Source organism: Ranitomeya variabilis, chromosome 2 (assembly GCF_051348905.1).
Source record: "Ranitomeya variabilis isolate aRanVar5 chromosome 2, aRanVar5.hap1, whole genome shotgun sequence".
Taxonomy (NCBI): domain Eukaryota; kingdom Metazoa; phylum Chordata; class Amphibia; order Anura; family Dendrobatidae; genus Ranitomeya; species Ranitomeya variabilis.
Window position 1 is genome coordinate 469035419 of NC_135233.1, and position 17704 is coordinate 469053122.

General features: G+C 44.3%; 1 pseudogene; it reads right to left on the reverse strand.

Annotated features, from left to right (window-relative positions):
- Positions 1 to 15730: 15730 nt before the first annotated feature.
- LOC143809610 (solute carrier family 22 member 6-like) lies at positions 15731 to 16518 on the reverse strand (annotated as a pseudogene).
- Between the last annotated feature and the right edge of the window lie 1186 nt (positions 16519 to 17704).

Genomic DNA, 17704 nt, shown 5'->3' on the forward strand with positions numbered 1-17704 from the left:
AAGCATAATACCCAAGCCCATTTCCCTCAAGGAATGGGCAACACTTCACATAACATTAGAACATATCAATACCACAGTAAAATAAACTGAGTATTTAAAGAAGTGTAACACCAATATATAAACACAAAAAACCCAAAAGATAGTCAGCTCACCTGAATATCGGCTATTCCACACCTGTTCCTGCACGGAAAAGTTGAGTACTCAGTCCACAGAAAAATCGATGAATCCAGCATGAATGCAGTAAAATCAGTATATTTATTTCTTCATTTTAAAAAAAGGAAAGGGTTGTATCCTATGGTACACCACTTGTAAATAAGTTATAATTTCTAACAGCATTATGCACACATGGCAGCGTTCTTTCGACGCGTTTCGACTAACGTCTTAATCATGGTCAATATATAAAACTAAAAATCTTTATTACAAATAATTAAAATACATATATGCACACAAACATTAAGTACGGTGCCTCAAACAAACCAACAGATACAGATAAGGTCAGCTAGAACAGGACACATTATAATTTGATCAGGGTTATAACCATACAAATAATAGGCAGGAAACGCTATTCAGGGATGCACATAATTTAGTGCGCTCCTTAAAGTGCAAAGGCAAAGCTCAGCCAAGAACCTAAGCCATGGATCAATCAGACCTCAATATACTCCATGGTTCACGCTAAATGCTGTATCAAACATTAAAATGATAGCATATCCCACGCCCCATACATATTACCTGCTCTGTGTCTGTTTCAATGTACTCGGCCGAGTGGCACGCTGAACCTTACAGCCCGACGCGCGTTTCGTATGTGCTTCTTGCTGGGGGTGTGTCTATACGATGGGCATCATATTCATAGGTCTTACACAGTGCCATGGCCAATAAGGTTAAAGGAGGAGGAGTTGTGGCGTGGCCAATGAAATTAACAGAGGAGGAGTTATACCGCATGTATAATGAAATAAGATAAACATATTTACAATCTACTGATAACGCAGCCGACTGACACTAAAAAACCAACATGCGTTCATCCAAGTAGAGTCGCAGCCATAAGTACAGAGCGCGGGACAGCTCAATAAAACAAAACAAACGTTACCCACTAACCACCGAATTCGATGGAGGAGGAGCCTCAGCGCATATGTCACAAGGTGGACGTCCACTGAGTTTAAAGCCCGTAATTATTTGGACAAACTAAGATACAGTGCAATGGCCAATAAAATTGGAGGAGGAGTTATAAACTGGCCAATAAAGTTGCAGAAGGAGGAGTTGTGCCATATTTCATACGGAATCCACTGGTAATGCAGCAATCTACCACACTAAAACACCGCATGCACTCATCCAAGTAAAGTCACATCCGTAAACATACAACGCGGAACGACTCAAAATGAATCAAGCGCCGCTGACCAATCTCCAGGATTCAATGGAGGAGGAGCTTCACCAACACAAAGTGGACGCCCACACCAACTGGAACCCGTAGGTGATTGGGCAAACATAGAACTCAATAAATGCCCATTAGACTCGGAGCCCGTTGGTAACTAGGAAATATGGAAAGCCGGATACCATTTTCCCATGTGAAGAAGGTAAAATATATTGCACACAACTGCATCAGCCACAAATATCTTAGCGGACTACACAAGCCCTATCCGCCCGTACATAAGAGCTCATCCACTACGGACTAACTAAAATGCTAAACACACCAATCAAACAACAATCTTAAATAGTAACACAACCTATTACATAAGTGATAGCATTAATAGTGCTATAGGATTAGATAACCGTGTCACTAAATATAAATGCCGAAAAAGGGGAATAAATTAATAACCATTCCCATAAATGAACATAAAAGTGAAACAATAATAATTAAATAAAGTGAATGAATAAGGCAATAAAAAATTTAATATACATAAGCGTGATAATAATGGTGATAAACATACTTGTAGTCACCGTAAACGGCTGAGACCATGATATACCATGATATACATAAGCGTCATAATAATGGTGGTGATAACAATACTTACGCTAATTTTCGAGCAGGCAACTTGCATTACAGTCTGTGGAGTCGCAACGTGAGTCATTGACATACGGTTGCATCACTGAACAGGGTGCAGCCGCACGCAATTCAAGTGTATGGAGCGAGGCCGTGCCCACTTGACGGATTCTGCCCTGGAATATCTATAACGCATACATCATCGTCGTTCCAGGGGCAGCGCACAGTGCCCGCACGGGGGGGGGGATTCATAAGTCTGCAGTCACACAGAGTCACTGCAGACTTATCATTGTAGACGGGACAACCCCTTTAAGTGCTATACTATATATACTATATTCTCCATGTGCATATGGGCACAAATGGGAAAACCCAACATTGTGCTATATATAGATAAAGGAAAGTTAAGATTGGAAACTGATTCTTATATTTAACTCACCTATTGGCACAATAATCATTGCACCAGCAAGAATGAGGAAAGCACCCTGCGTCACCCGTCTCCCTACAAATTTCATTGTCAAAGCTGCCACAAACTTGGCCGGGATATCTATGGCACCGAAACAAAACTGCACGAGGTAGACACTAATTCCAAATTTTTGCAAGTCCATATCGAGTCCATAGTAAGCAAAACTTGTTGAAAACCTAATGTCACGGGGAGACTAGGTGGGCAAGAGCTAATAACCCGGGCCCCTGCAATTTCCCTCAGACTAGGGAAATCCTGACGGACCCTCTACCTAGAGTTTACACTGATGGTGTGCATGTCTAGGCCTCGACCCTCGCCCTGTCTCCTGTTTCAACCCTAGGCTGAAACCACAGCCCACCACCCAGTGAAAAGATACTACACCAATACCCACAGTAAGAACAGACAAGGATAACGGAAAATATACACCACGCCGCAGTCACTCAGGAATACACTATAAATGCGCAGGGCAAAATAAATACAATTATAGGAAGGAGTAAATAAGACAAAGGGAATATACCACCAGCAACGATACTCCCAACTACTAGCTCACCACTCCAGACCGAGATAACAACGCACAAGACAGAAGCTATAATCGGCGACGACCACTGTTCAGGAGAACTATATAAAGGCAATGGGCATGGCCCAGCTTCCAATCCGAGCATCAGATAAATTAACCCCGGACCGGCTAGATAAAATCTAGCCGAGGCCAATGAGCACATAGTGGTCAAAAGCGGAATTACCGCTGTCTGTCGAACGACCTGGTCTGAATAGCATCCGACATGACAGTACCCCGCCTTCTACGAGGGACCCCAGGGCCCTCACGGCTTATAGGACCCGGCTTGTCTGGATGGCGGCGGTGAAAAAACCTGACCAGCCGATCCGCATGAACGTCCGAGGCTGGTACCCAGGACCTCTCCTCAGGCCCATAACCACGCCAGTGTACCAAGTACTGTAAAGTGCGGCGCACTACACGAGAGTCAACCACCTTGGAGACTTCAAATTCCAAATTACCATCCACCAAGACTGGAGGTGGCATAGGCGCTGCGTCCACGGAACCCACCACCTTCTTTAAAAGAGACCTGTGGAACACGTTGTGTATCTTATACACCGTAGGAAGCTCCAACCGGTACGCTACTGGGTTAACGACGGCGGTGACCCTAAATGGACCAATAAACCGTGGACCCAATTTAAGGGATGGTATCTTGAGTCTTATGTTTTTTGTGGATAACCACACCCAGTCATCCACACTCAGGTCCGGACCTGGCACACGCCTACTGTCAGCCACACGTTTGTACCTAGCACCCACACTCAACAGGCACTGTCTAACTCTCCTCCAGACTGATGACAATTGTGCTCCTAACTGGTCTTCCTCCGGAACGCTGGAAAAGCCCCTCTGACTCAAAGTACAAAATTGAGGATGTAGCCCGTAAACACAAAAAAACGGAGACTCCCCAGACGACTCCTGGCGGTAATTATTGATGGCAAACTCAGCCAAAGGAAGAAAGGTAGACCACTCCTCCTGGTTATCAGAGACAAAGCAGCGTAAGTACTGTTCCAAATTTTGGTTCATACGCTCGGTCTGACCATTTGACTGAGGATGAAACGCCGAAGAATGAGACAACTTGGTCCCCAGCCGTGAGCAAAATGCTTTCCAAAATTTTGCCACAAACTGAGTACCCCTATTAGACACGATGTCAGACGGAACCCCATGAAGTCTGACCACCTCCTGCACAAATACCTGAGCCAGAGTCTTAGCGTTAGGCAACAAAGGCAAAGACACAAAGTGTGACATTTTTGAAAACCGATCAACAATCACCAAGATGACCGTGTTCCCAGCTGAGGAGGGCAAGTCAGTGATGAAATCCATGGAGATTTCCGTCCATGGCTTACTAGGTACCTCAAGAGGAAGTAGTGTGCCAACAGGACGGGAGCGGGGCGTCTTAGCCCTAGCGCACGTGGTACAAGCTGACACGTATGAGACCACGTCCTGTCGGATCTTGGGCCACCAAAACCGACGTGACACCAACTCCAAGGTACCTCTAACCCCTGGGTGGCCAGCCAGGACAGCATCATGATGCTCCGCCAAAACCTTTAAGCGGAGATGAAGCGGTACAAAAGATTTGTTGATGGGAAGCTCAGATGGTACCTCCTCCTGAGCCTCGGCAATCTCAGCCTCAACCTCGGTAGTGAGAGCCGAAACCACAACACCCTTTTGGAGGATGGGTACTGGATCCTCCTGAGGTTCTCCCCCCGGAAAACACCTGGACATAGCATCCGCCTTAGTGTTTTTAGACCCCAGTCTGTAAGTGACAACAAAATTGAACCGCGTGAAAAACAATGCGCAGCGAGCCTGCCTGGGGGACAGACGCTTGGCTGACTCCAAATACAGCAGATTCTTATGATCGGTAATAACAGTAACCTGATATACCGACCCCTCCAAGAAGTGTCACCATTCCTCAAAGGCCAACTTGATTGCCAACAACTCCCTGTTGCCGATATCGTAGTTACGTTCGGCGGACGACAGTTTCTTGGAGAAATAGGCGCAAGGACGCAAATCGCTCAAGGATGAGCATTGTGACAGCACTGCCCCCACACCAACCTCAGACGCATCGACTCCCACAACAAAAGGTTTTGATACGTCTGGCTGCACAAGAATGGGGGCTGAAACAAAACTGTTCTTAAGAAATTCAAATGCGCGCACAGCAGCCTCAGGCCAAACGGAGAAATTGGTACCCTTTTAAGTCATGCCAGTTAGCGGTTTAGCAATGATGGAAAAATCCTTGATAAATTTCCTATAGTAGTTAGAAAACCCAAGGAACCGCTGAAGTGCTTTCAGGTTATCAGGCCGTTTCCAATGCAGCACCGCTTGCACCTTAGCGGCGTCCATTTTAAAACCAGAAGCAGACACAATATAACCCAAGAAAGGCAACTCTTGAACAGAAAATACACATTTCTCAAGTTTAGCATACAGCTTATTCTCTCTGAGAAGCTGTAACACCTGCCTGACATGATCTAAATCAGTATCACGGTAGCAAGAATATATGAGAATGTCATCTAGGTACACGATAACGAATTTCCCCAAAACATGCGAAAACACATCATTAATGAAATGTTGGAACACTGCAGGTGCGTTAGTCAACCCAAATGGCATCACCAAATTTTCAAAATGACCCTCAGGGGTATTAAAAGCCGTCTTCCACTCATCACCTTGACGGACTCTTAGGAGGTTGTACGCCCCCCTGAGGTCAAGCTTGGTAAACCACTTAGCACCTGCCACCTGGTTGAACAAATCTGGTATCAGTGGCATAGGGTATGGATCACGAACCGTAATCTGGTTCAATTCCCTGAAATCCAAACACGGGCGTAATCCGCCATCTTTCTTCTTCACGAAGAAGAACCCTGCTGCCACAGGCGAGGATGAAGGCCTGATGTGCCCTTTGCTCAAACTTTCAGCAATGTAACCCTTTAATGCTTGTCTCTCCGGACCGGAGATGTTAAACATCCTTGCTTTAGGCAATTTGGCCCCTGGTTTAAATCTGATAGTACAGTCATAGGGGCGATGTGGCGGCAACTCTGAACAACCCTTCTCAGAGAACACATCCACAAAATCCAGAAGTGACTCCGGAACGCTTGAAGTCACAGCAGACACACATGTGGCCAGGCAATTCTCCTGGCAGAATTCGCTCCACTGAATTATGTCCTGAGTTTTCCAGTCAATTACCGGGTTGTGCATAGACAACCATGGAAAACCCAAAACCACCTGAGCAGGAAGATTCCTGAGCACCTTACATGTAACCTGCTCGGAATGTAGAACCCCAATGTGGAGTTTCACCTCGGCCACAAACTCAGTAATCTCCCCCTGTGAGAGAGGAGCAGCATTGATGGTGACCACGCGGATAGGATGAGGCAGTTTTTCAATCCTAAAACCTGCTGTGCGCGCAAACTCCTCATCAATGAGATTTGTGGCTGAACCACTATCCACAAACACAGTAATTCCCAGCTCACTGCCAGCGATCATAACCTTAGCAGGGAGCATGCATTGAGAAACCACCATGGAGGATATACATAAGCTCAGATTGGTCTCCTCCACACCCTCTGAGCTTAGAAGTTTTCCGCCGTTGCGTTTTTCTTAGACAGTAGAGGACAGATGTTAATAAAATGACAAGTCTTACCGCAGTAAAAACAGGCTCCCTGCTTCCTGAGCTCAGGGGCTCGACGCTTCACATGTGACACCCCTGCGACTTGCATAGGCTCCGTGGGCTCACCTGCAGCAACCACACGTGAACCTAAACCCTCTCCCATAGGCGGTGTCTCATGCTCCCCCTGACGCAAACGGCGATCAATGCGGACAACCAGACTCATAGCGGAATCTAGAGAAGTAGGAGTCTCGTACATCAGAAGGGCTTTTTTAACCTTTCCAGAAACACCAGCAGCAGAATCAGATGGCAAAGAAAACGCCGATGCTTGGGGATCTCCGCTTAACAATGATAACACCAGGCCCACACGCTGAGCCTCATTACCTGAGGAGATCGGGCGCATACGGAAATATAGTTTGCAAGCTTCACGAAAAGAAACAAATTTACTGCGTTGCCCAGCAAATTTTTCAGGCAAAGGAAACTTAGGCTCAGCAACTCTACCTGTCGCTCCAGCTTGCACATTAGATACTGCTAGTTCCTGTTGCTGCACTGCCCCCCTCAACTCAGTGACCTGTAGGGACAGCGCCTCCAACTGGCGGGTTATGGAAGTCATTGGATCCATGACAAAACAAAAAAAAGGAAACCCCTTTTTTTTTTTTTTTTTTCCTTTGTCTTAAAGGCCGATTATAATGTCACGGGGAGACTAGGTGGGCAAGAGCTAATAACCCAAACCCCTGCAATTTCCCTCAGACTAGGGAAATCATGACTGACCCTCTACCTAGAGTTTACACTGATGGTGTGCATGTATAGGCCTCGACCCTCGCCCTGTCTCCTGTTTCAACCCTAGGCTGAAACCATCGCCCACCACCCAGTGAAAAGATACTACACCAATACCCACAGTAAGAACAGACAAGGATAACGGAAAATATACACCACGCCGCAGTCACTCAGGAATACACTATAAATGCGCAGGGCAAAATAAATACAAATATAGGAAGGAGTAAATAAGACAAAGGGAAATACACCACCAGCAACGATACTCCAACTACTAGCTCACCACTCCAGACCGAGATAACAACGCACAAGACAGAAGCTATAATCGGCGACGCCCAATGTTCAGGAGAACTATATAAAGGCAATGGGCATGGCCCAGCTTCCAATCCGAGCATCAGATAAATTAACCCCGGACCAGCTAGATAAAATCTAGCCGACGCCAATGAGCACATAGTGGTCAAAAGCGGAATTACCGCTGTCTGTCGAACGACCTGGTCTGAACAGCGTCCGACATGACACCTAAATGTAATAATAATAACAAAAGGAAACAAGTAAAAACAAATTATTAGAGAATAAAAGGGATGATTGTAATGAATAGATAGGTTATTTGGGAAATTACATTGTGATTCCCATTGGGGGATTGGAGCGGATATAAATGGTGACAAACTCAGGGCTGCAGAATATGTTTCTGGAGATCACACTGCATCGAATGGACAGACACCAAGAACGGAAGGAAGGAGCCTGATATAGACATTATTAACTAGGTGGTGAAACTTTATGGTTCTTGACTCACCAGACCATCATCAAGCATCCCTTGATGCTTCTCATCCCTGGTGTTCGGATAAGGTCCAGTATGGTGTGAGAGGATTTTCTGTTGGAAATTTCTGTTTGCATTTCCGTGATGATCCCCTGTAGGTAGAAAAGCAAATCTGCTTAAAATGAACCAATGTTGCTGGCTGACTAGGACCAGATGTTTCATAATTCAAGTAGGGAGACTACCAGTTCAAAATAAACTTTTTACTTAACATTAGTTTGGGTTGTGTTATATACAGCAGATAGAGGGCAGATGTCTGTCGTCATTCTCACAACTAAGGTGAGATAATACAGGATCAGCTTATTGCCTGCCAGTATCTAATGGACAATTGTATTTATTGAAATATTCATATTTCTTTTTTCTTTACCTCTTTAGACATTTTCAGACCTTCGCCGACGTTGCCGTTCATTCTTGCCACATGACGCAGATTAGTTAGAGCTCAGTTCGTCTTTTTATTTAAAATAAGCCAGCGGCCAGACTCCTGTAAGAATCTGTGACCACAGACAAAGTCTATTAGACTAATCTTTGCTTCCATCATTATTCCCTATGCACAGGAATATTACTTATTCCACTATATTGTGAGGTGGAAACATCTATGCTTTTACGTTTAAGGAGAATAAATTCATTCTCACTAATAAGTATGTTTTATATTAACCATTTAGTAAAAAAACAATGGGATGCAGGCTTGGACTGGCCCTTTGGAGAGCAAGTGAATTCCCTGGTGGGCCCCCCCATTCATCCTATACGAGTAATATTTGGCACAATACACTTCATTCTCTATATATAGACAAAGTCAGCATCTCATCATTCATTTAACAAACTGCCCAGCTTATTATTATATAAACTAGATGGTGGCCTGATTCTAACGCATCGGGTATTCTAGAATATGTATAGTAGTATATAGCACAGCCCACGCAGTATATAACACAGCCCACGTAGTATATAACACAGCCCACGTAGTATATAACACAGCCCATGCAGTATATACACAGCCCACGTAGTATATAGCAATGTGGGTACCATATCCCTGTTAAAAAAAGAATTAAAATAAAAAATAGTTATATACTCACCTTCCGGCGGCCCCCGGCTATTTGCAGACGTAGAAAAAGTGGTGCAGAATTTTCTGCACAAAATCCGCATCTCCTGGCAGAATCCGCAGCCGTGGATTTGCCGCGGATTTTATGCGGATTTTGTGCAGATTTGCCGTGGAATTGATGCAGATTTTGTGCGGATTTTCTGCAGTTTTTGCCACTGCGGATTTTTATCATGGAGGGGTGCAGAAACGCTGCAGATCCGCACAAAATAAGTGACATGCACTTCTTTTAAATCCACAGCAATTCCGCACTGATTTTTCCGCACCATTAGCACAGCTTTTTTTATTTTTTTACATTGATTTACATTGTACTGTAAATCACAGTGCGGATCTGCAGCGTTTCTGTGCGGAAAAATCCGCTGCGGATACGCACCAAATCCGCATCGTGTGCACATAGCCTAAAGGGAAGTAAGGCTATGTGCACACGTAGGAAATGTGGTGCAGAATTTTCTGCACTAAATCTGCATCTGCAGATTTGATGCAGTTTCTGTGCAGTTTCTATGCAGTTTCTGCGCAGATTCTATGCAGTTTCTGTGCAGTTTCTGTGCAGTTTCTATGCAGATTCTATGCAGATTCTATGCAGATTCTATGCAGTTTCTGCGCAGATTCTATGCAGTTTCTGTGCAGTTTCTGTGCAGTTTCTATGCAGTTTCTGTGCAGTTTCTGTGCAGTTTCTGTGCAGTACAATGTAAATCAATGGGAAAAAAAAAAAGCTGTGCACATGGTGCAGAAAAATCTGCAGCAGAAACGCTGCAGAACTGCACAAAAGAAGCGACGTGCACTTCTTTGAAATCTGCAGCGTTTCTGCGCAGATTTTTCTGCACCATGTGCACAGCTTTTTGTTTTTCCCATTGATTTACATTGTACTGTAAATCACAGTGCAGTTCTGCAGCGTTTCTGCAGCAGAAAAATCTGCTGCAGTTCTGCACCAATTCTGCACTAAATCTGCATCGTGTGCACATACCCTTAAGGCCATGTTCACACGATCCTTTTTTTGATCCTTTTTTTGATCCTTTTTTTTTCAGGTCCTGATTTGGAAAACCCGCAGTGCAAAACTGCACTGCTGATTTTCCTGCAGTTTCTTCTGCAGATTCCTCTGCGGGTTTTCAACAGCACTTTCCTATTGGTGCCTGTTGAAAACAGGAGCTGAATCCGCAGAAAGAAGTGGCATGGTACTTCTTTTTTTCTGCAGGCAAATCCTCGCGGATTTGCCTGAGAAAAAAAGGATAGTGGGCACAGCGGTTTTTGTTTTCCATAGAGTAACATTGGACTGTACCCTGCATGGAAAAAGGACCTGAAAAAAAAAGGATCAAAAAAAGGATCGTGTGAACATAGCCTAAAGCAGCTTATGTATAAAAACATAAATAATAATAAAAAAAACACAGTAAGCTTGCCATCAAATGCTAATGTGAAGACAACTCTGTTCACTAGTGATGAGCGAGTGTACTCGTTGCTCGGGTGACCTCCGAGTATTTGTTATTGCTCGGAGATATAGTTTTCATCACCTCAGTTGCATGATTTACGGCTTCCAGATAAGCTTAATACATGTGGGAATTCCATAACAAACAGGCATTTCTCACATGTTTTCAGCGTATCTGGAAGCCGTAAATCATGCAACTGAGGTGATGAAAACTATATCTCCGAGCAATAACAACCCGAGCGTACTCGGGAAAACCCGAGCAACGAGTATACTCGCTCATCACTACTGTTCACCTCTATTGTGCCGACCCCACACACCACCTGGCTGCAGGTATTGCATAGAAAAGAGGATGACATCATTTCCTCAATCACTTTGCCTTTCCTAATGTCAATAGATAAAAACTGCAGGCTTGGACTGGCCCACAGGAAAACAGGTCAATCCTCCGGTGGGCCATCACCCTCTTATATGAGCAGTACTTATCACTATGACCAAACAAAGAGGCATCGTATTAATTTAATAATCTACCCCATTCATGGTTATTTAAATTGTGAGTACTTACCATAAATATACAAAGAAGAGGTAGAAAGGGGCAGTAACAGAAAACTGCAGCCAGCGCCAATCACGAATTGCATATGCCAGTCCTGAAAGCACCATTTGGCCAGAAGTAAAGACGTAACCGATGAAAGTTCCTGCCAGCGTACGCCCTTTTACCGGCATCCATTCTAACACTGCCAAAACAAAAGTCCTTAAAATTAGCTCATGTGTATTTTTTTTGTTTTGTTCCGTATGGTCATTACATTTTTTTCTACTTACTTTATCTATTTGCTCTTCTTTGTGCTACATTTACAAATGTTTTATGATTTACCATATGTACAGGTATGGTGGACGGTTGACCATAAGAATCCTCTGGGCATTTTAATTGAATTCCTTTTCTTCTCTGTAACATTATAATCCATCATGATTGTGTAGGTATGGGATATTTGTGATAGGTGATAAGTAGAGATGAGCGAACCCAAAGTCAAAAATTCGAGGTTCATACCGGACAGTCATTGTCCGGTGCTAAACTCCAAACACGGACTTCTCCCGGAAGTCCATTGCAAAGTTCGGAGTTCAGGGGGGGAAGTGAGAGAAAATTTTTTTCCAGATCCAAAGTTTGGGTCTCCAATGTTTTCAGTGGGGTTTGGGTTCTTGATCAAGTTTGGGTTTTGGTACCCGAACCAAACTTTGGACTGAAGTTTGACTTGGGTACCAGAGCCCGAATTTCCACAGATCCACTTATCCCTAGTGATAAGTACTATAGATCAGTGATTTTCAACCTTTTTTGAGCCGCGGCACACTTTTTATACTTAAAAAATCCCGGGGCACACCACCAGCCAAAATGGCACAAAATGACACTAAAACAGTACATATTCTACATATAGTTAATAATATAGATTCTAAATGTATTTATACTCACTCAGTGTGAAACCTGGGCCTGTTTCGATAAACACAAAAGGGATATCCTGGCAGGAATGGTGGAAAGACACACACGAAGCTCTTCCTCAACAGTTCTCAGTCTCTCCCTGTTTTTAGTTTTTATCGCAGTCAAGCTTGAGAAGCCCAGCTCACATAGATAAGTGGTCGAAAATGGGAGCAATGTCAAAATAGCTTTGTTGGCCAGAATGGGGAACTCCTTGGAGTGGTACTGTGCAGTGTATATATACAGGAGTGGTACTGTGCAGTGTATATATACAGGAGGAGTGGTACTGTGCGGTGTATATATACAGGGCAGGAGGAGTGGTACTGTGCAGTGTATATATACAGGGCAGGAGGAGTGGTACTGTGCAGTGTATATATACAGGAGGAGTGGTACTGTGCGGTGTATATATACAGGGGAGAGGTACTGTGCGGTGTATATATACAGGGGAGAGGTACTGTGCAGTGTATATATACAGGGGAGAGGTACTTTGCGGTGTATATATACAGGAGGAGAGGTACTGTGCGGTATATATATACAGGGGAGAGGTACTGTGCAGTGTATATACTTCAACAGCCGCCCAGCCCAGGCCCCCAGCACCTGTCCTGTATATATATTATATACACTGTATCTATACAGGCTGTGCTGGGGGCCTGGGCTGGGCGGCTGCTGTAGTATATATATATATATGTCAGCTGCAGCCGCCCAGCCCATGGCCGCCCCAGGTCACCCAGAGTAGACTGTCAGAACATACAACGATAGCATGGCACTCACTCAGGTGCTGGTACGAGCTCCGGGAATCTGCCTGTGCCTGATAAGTTCAGCACTGCAGCAGCCAGGAGAGTAGAGCAGGAGAACTCTCCGCCCACAATGTCACGCTGGCTGTGTCCTTAACCCCTATGTGCCTGGCCCTGCACTGACTGAGATGCTTGTGCCAGGCAGCGCAAATTGAAAGGGTAGAAAGGGTTAAAGCATAGTTTGGGGAACTTTCCCCACGGCACACCCGACCATGTGTCCCGGCACACTAGTGTGCCGCGGAACACTGGTTGAAAATCACTGCTATAGATGATCTATGCTAATGGAAAATTATCTCTGATGGCAATATAGGATCTATAGTGGTGGTATAGAGAAGGCGTATGTTCTGTGTTACTGTACATGACCTATAGGAGTGATGGTACACAATCTGTAGGAATGGGGTACTATCTCCAGTGAGGGTATTTGATGGTATACAAGGTTTAGTAAAGTTGTATGATCTCTTTGGTGTTATATATAGTAATGATGTATGATCTGTGGTGGTAGTAAAGTAATTAGTGATGAGCGAGCATGCTCGGGTGCTAACCTATTGTCTTCGTGATGCTTGAAAACTATGTTCGAGTCCCCGTGGTTGCATGTCTCGCATGAATATTGATACTGTAACGGGGTCTACCAAGCTGGGGTACCTCTTTAGTACCACCCCATGTTTCAGGAGGTCCACTTTGTCTTTGGATGGAGTCTGAATGAAGGATGCTGGCTGGAATTCCTTGATAACATGAGAGCATATAAAAGCTGACTGCTTCTCCATGTATTTCCAGTCTCACAACACTTTATTCACAGAACACAGAATATATATCACAACAGATACAGAGGGCAGGCCCATTCAAAAGCGGCAGGCCAGACATACATTACAATAGCCGCAGGTGGCCGGAGCCTGCTGATATTTACTGTGGGAATTACAAAGGTGGAGGACAAGTGACAAGTGACCCTGCTACTGACATTTGCATACAGTGCCTACAAGTAGTATTCAACCCCCTGCAGATTTAGCAGGTTTAATAAGATGCAAATAAGTTAGAGCCTTCAAACTTCAAACAAGAGCAGGATTTATTAACAGATGCATAAATCTTACAAACCAAAAAGTTTTGTTGCTCAGTTAAATTTTTATAAATTTTAAACATAAAAGTGTGGGTCAATAATTATTCAACCCCTAGGTTTAATATTTTGTGGAATAACCTTTGTTTGCAATTACAGCTAATAATCGTCTTTTATAAGACCTGATCAGGCCGGCACAGGTCTCTGGAGTTATCTTGGCCCACTCCTCCATGCAGATCTTCTCCAAGTTATCTAGGTTCCTTGGGTGTCTCATGTGGACTTTAATCTTGAGCTCCTTCCACAAGTTTTCAATTGGGTTAAGGTCAGGAGACTGACTAGGCCACTGCAACACCTTGATTTTTTGCCTCTTGAACCAGGCCTTGGTTTTCTTGGCTGTGTGCTTTGGGTCGTTGTCTTGTTGGAAGATGAAATGACGACCCATCTTAAGATCCTTGATGGAGGAGCGGAGGTTCTTGGCCAAAATCTCCAGGTAGGCCGTGCTATCCATCTTCCCATGGATGCGGACCAGATGGCCAGGCCCCTTGGCTGAGAAACAGCCCCACAGCATGATGCTGCCACCACCATGCTTGACTGTAGGGATGGTATTCTTGGGGTCGTATGCAGTGCCATCCAGTCTCCAAACGTCACGTGTGTGGTTGGCACCAAAGATCTCGATCTTGGTCTCATCAGACCAGAGAACCTTGAACCAGTCAGTCTCAGAGTCCTCCAAGTGATCATGAGCAAACTGTAGACGAGCCTTGACATGACGCTTTGAAAGTAAAGGTACCTTACGGGCTCGTCTGGAAAGGAGACCATTGCGGTGGAGTACGTTACTTATGGTATTGACTGAAACCAATGTCCCCACTGCCATGAGATCTTCCCGGAGCTCCTTCCTTGTTGTCCTTGGGTTAGCCTTGACTCTTCGGACAAGCCTGGCCTCGGCACGGGAGGAAACTTTCAAAGGCTGTCCAGGCCGTGGAAGGCTAACAGTAGTTCCATAAGCCTTCCACTTCCGGATGATGCTCCCAACAGTGGAGACAGGTAGGCCCAACTCCTTGGAAAGGGTTTTGTACCCCTTGCCAGCCTTGTGACCCTCCACGATCTTGTCTCTGATGGCCTTGGAATGCTCCTTTGTCTTTCCCATGTTGACCATGTTTGAGTGCTGTTCACAAGTTTGGGGAGGGTCTTAAATAGTCAGAAAAGGCTGGAAAAAGAGATAATTAATCCAAACATGTGAAGCTCATTGTTCTTTGTGCCTGAACTACTTCTTAATACTTTAGGGGAACCAAACAGAATTCTGGTGGGTTGAGGGGTTGAATAATAAATGACCCTCTGAAAAAACTTTTCCCAATTTAAAAAAAAAATAAACAAAGAAATAACATTCTTTTTTGCTGCAGTGCATTTCACACTTCCAGGCTGATCTACAGTCCAAATGTCACAATGCCAAGTTAATTCCAAATGTGTAAACCTGCTAAATCTGAAGGGGGTTGAATACTACTTGTAGGCACTGTATATGACCAGATAAGGATTGTTCTTCCTCCAAACCTAAAAGCGAAAGAAAAACAACAAAAAAAGTGAAAACTGACTGCAAATAAGGTCAACTGGAACTATCATTAGGGAACAAGACTGGCTGGTGGACATTGGTCTAAGCCGGTTGACGCTACATTTTGGTTGGTGTCTTTCTTTGTATGGTTTAGTGTAAATCCCATCTTCAGAGATCTTCTTTAGTCATCGATGACGATATATTGTAAGTATAATTCATTTATTAATAGACTATAACATCTTGAAAAATGAAATGTACCTGCCTGAAAGTCCTCCAAAATTAGCTCCTCTAAGTAGAACCCCCACTATGTACACCGACTGTGCCATCTGCCTCATGGGGTGCAGGTCACACACCAAATTCCACTGTAAAAAAAAGCCAAAAACTTAAAAATATAAAAAGAATGCTTGGGACAGTTACCTACTCATGGTCGTGTTATCAATGTGACTGTGTTCTCTAGTAAATGCATACTTATCAGGCCATAGAAGAAAGCGCACCATATATCTTCTATGCGGTTGTGACAAACAAAAGTATAAAAGTGGATAGTAATAAAAATAAGAAGAAAATATAAATCTTTGCTCATCTGGATCTAAAACAAGAGATAGATCCATGGAAACTTACCTCCGTGATTATAGAGGACCGTATAACAATGGTGTCATAGACCCATCCATCAACGCATGGTTCTGTTTCCATCCCTGTGATATTTGCTAGACTGCCATTGAACTGCATTAGGTTCCATTGGGGCTCTCTAAATCTCTGGCATCTTGCTGGTTGCCCTCTCTCTTAAGGGTAACTGTGCCCACTGATGAGTTCTTGATAGGATAAAGCGTCGGTTCCATTTAGACCAGCTTTTGGTTCACAGTGGTGGCCTGGGAAGGCGGCAGTGAAGTTCTGTAGGAAGTTGTGGCAAGCCACCATGCAGACTGGAAATGCCAAGAATTTACTGTGCAGGATCTGAAAAGTGCCCACACCACCGATTCGGTCAAGGATATCTGCAAATGCCATGTTGTCAGTCTATGTCGTGAAGCAGGAATGCAAAAACTAAATCAAAGAGATACAAGATAATTACATTAAAAAGAAAAGAAAGCATAAAGATCCATTACGTATCATTTTTATCTCTCCTATGTGCCATGCATGCAAAAAATCCACAGGTAGCAGCCACAAGTACTATGGGCACATGTAGCAGCCATAACATTAATGCTATACAGCAATGTTACTTGTAGCCGGAAAAGTAATAGATTCTGTGTAGATTCTCCTCTGTGCACAATGTATCAATAGATATAACACTATTATCTATCCTGCTGTATACTGATCTCCCATTACACAAAAGGAGCCCCTCTAACGCTATGGTTTGTGGGTGCTGCAAAAGAGTTTGCATAAAGAGTGTTAAAAAGAATCTGTCAGCAGGTTTTTGCTATGTACCGTATTTTTCGGACTATAAGATGCACCGGACTATAAGGCGCACCCAGGTTTTAGAGGTGGAAAATAGGGAAAAAAATATTTGAAGCAAAAAAAATGTGGTAAAATATTTAATAACATACTATTATATGTGGTGTTATTATATATAATAGTATGTTATTATGTTGGAAGCTGCGGGACCAGTGTGGTGTCTGTGAAGTACGATATGAAGACGCTGGAGGGTGAGTATAAGGGCTCATTTCCACATGCGAGGCACACGTCCGTATCTCGCATGTGGAAACCAAGCTCTGGCGCCGGCACTTTGGAGCGGAGCGTGCAGCTCCATGTGTTCCTATGCGGCCGCACGCTCCGCTCTGGAGTGCCGGCTCCACAGCTTGGTTTCCACATGCGAGATACGGACGTGTGCCTCGCATGTGGAAATGAGCCCTAAGAATGGGTGCACAGGGCTTATAGTGAAAGCACCACTCCAGCACTGCAAAATAACACTGGAGTGCTGCTTTAAAATCCCATGGGAGAACAATAACTCCCAGCATGTCCTGCAGATCCTATGACATGCTGGGAGTTATAGTTCACCAAAGGAGTGGCAGAGTGCTTTATTGTGTTTTGTAAAGACTGACCTCTTAATTGTGGCAGCCAGCCACACTGTGGTGAGGTAAAAGCTGGAGCATCCCATGGCTGCACACACAGAGCCCTCCCTGTTGTTGTTGCCTTTCCACAGCGCAGGACATAAGAGGAAGCTGCAGATTCTAGGTGGGAGCCTGAAGGACCTGTG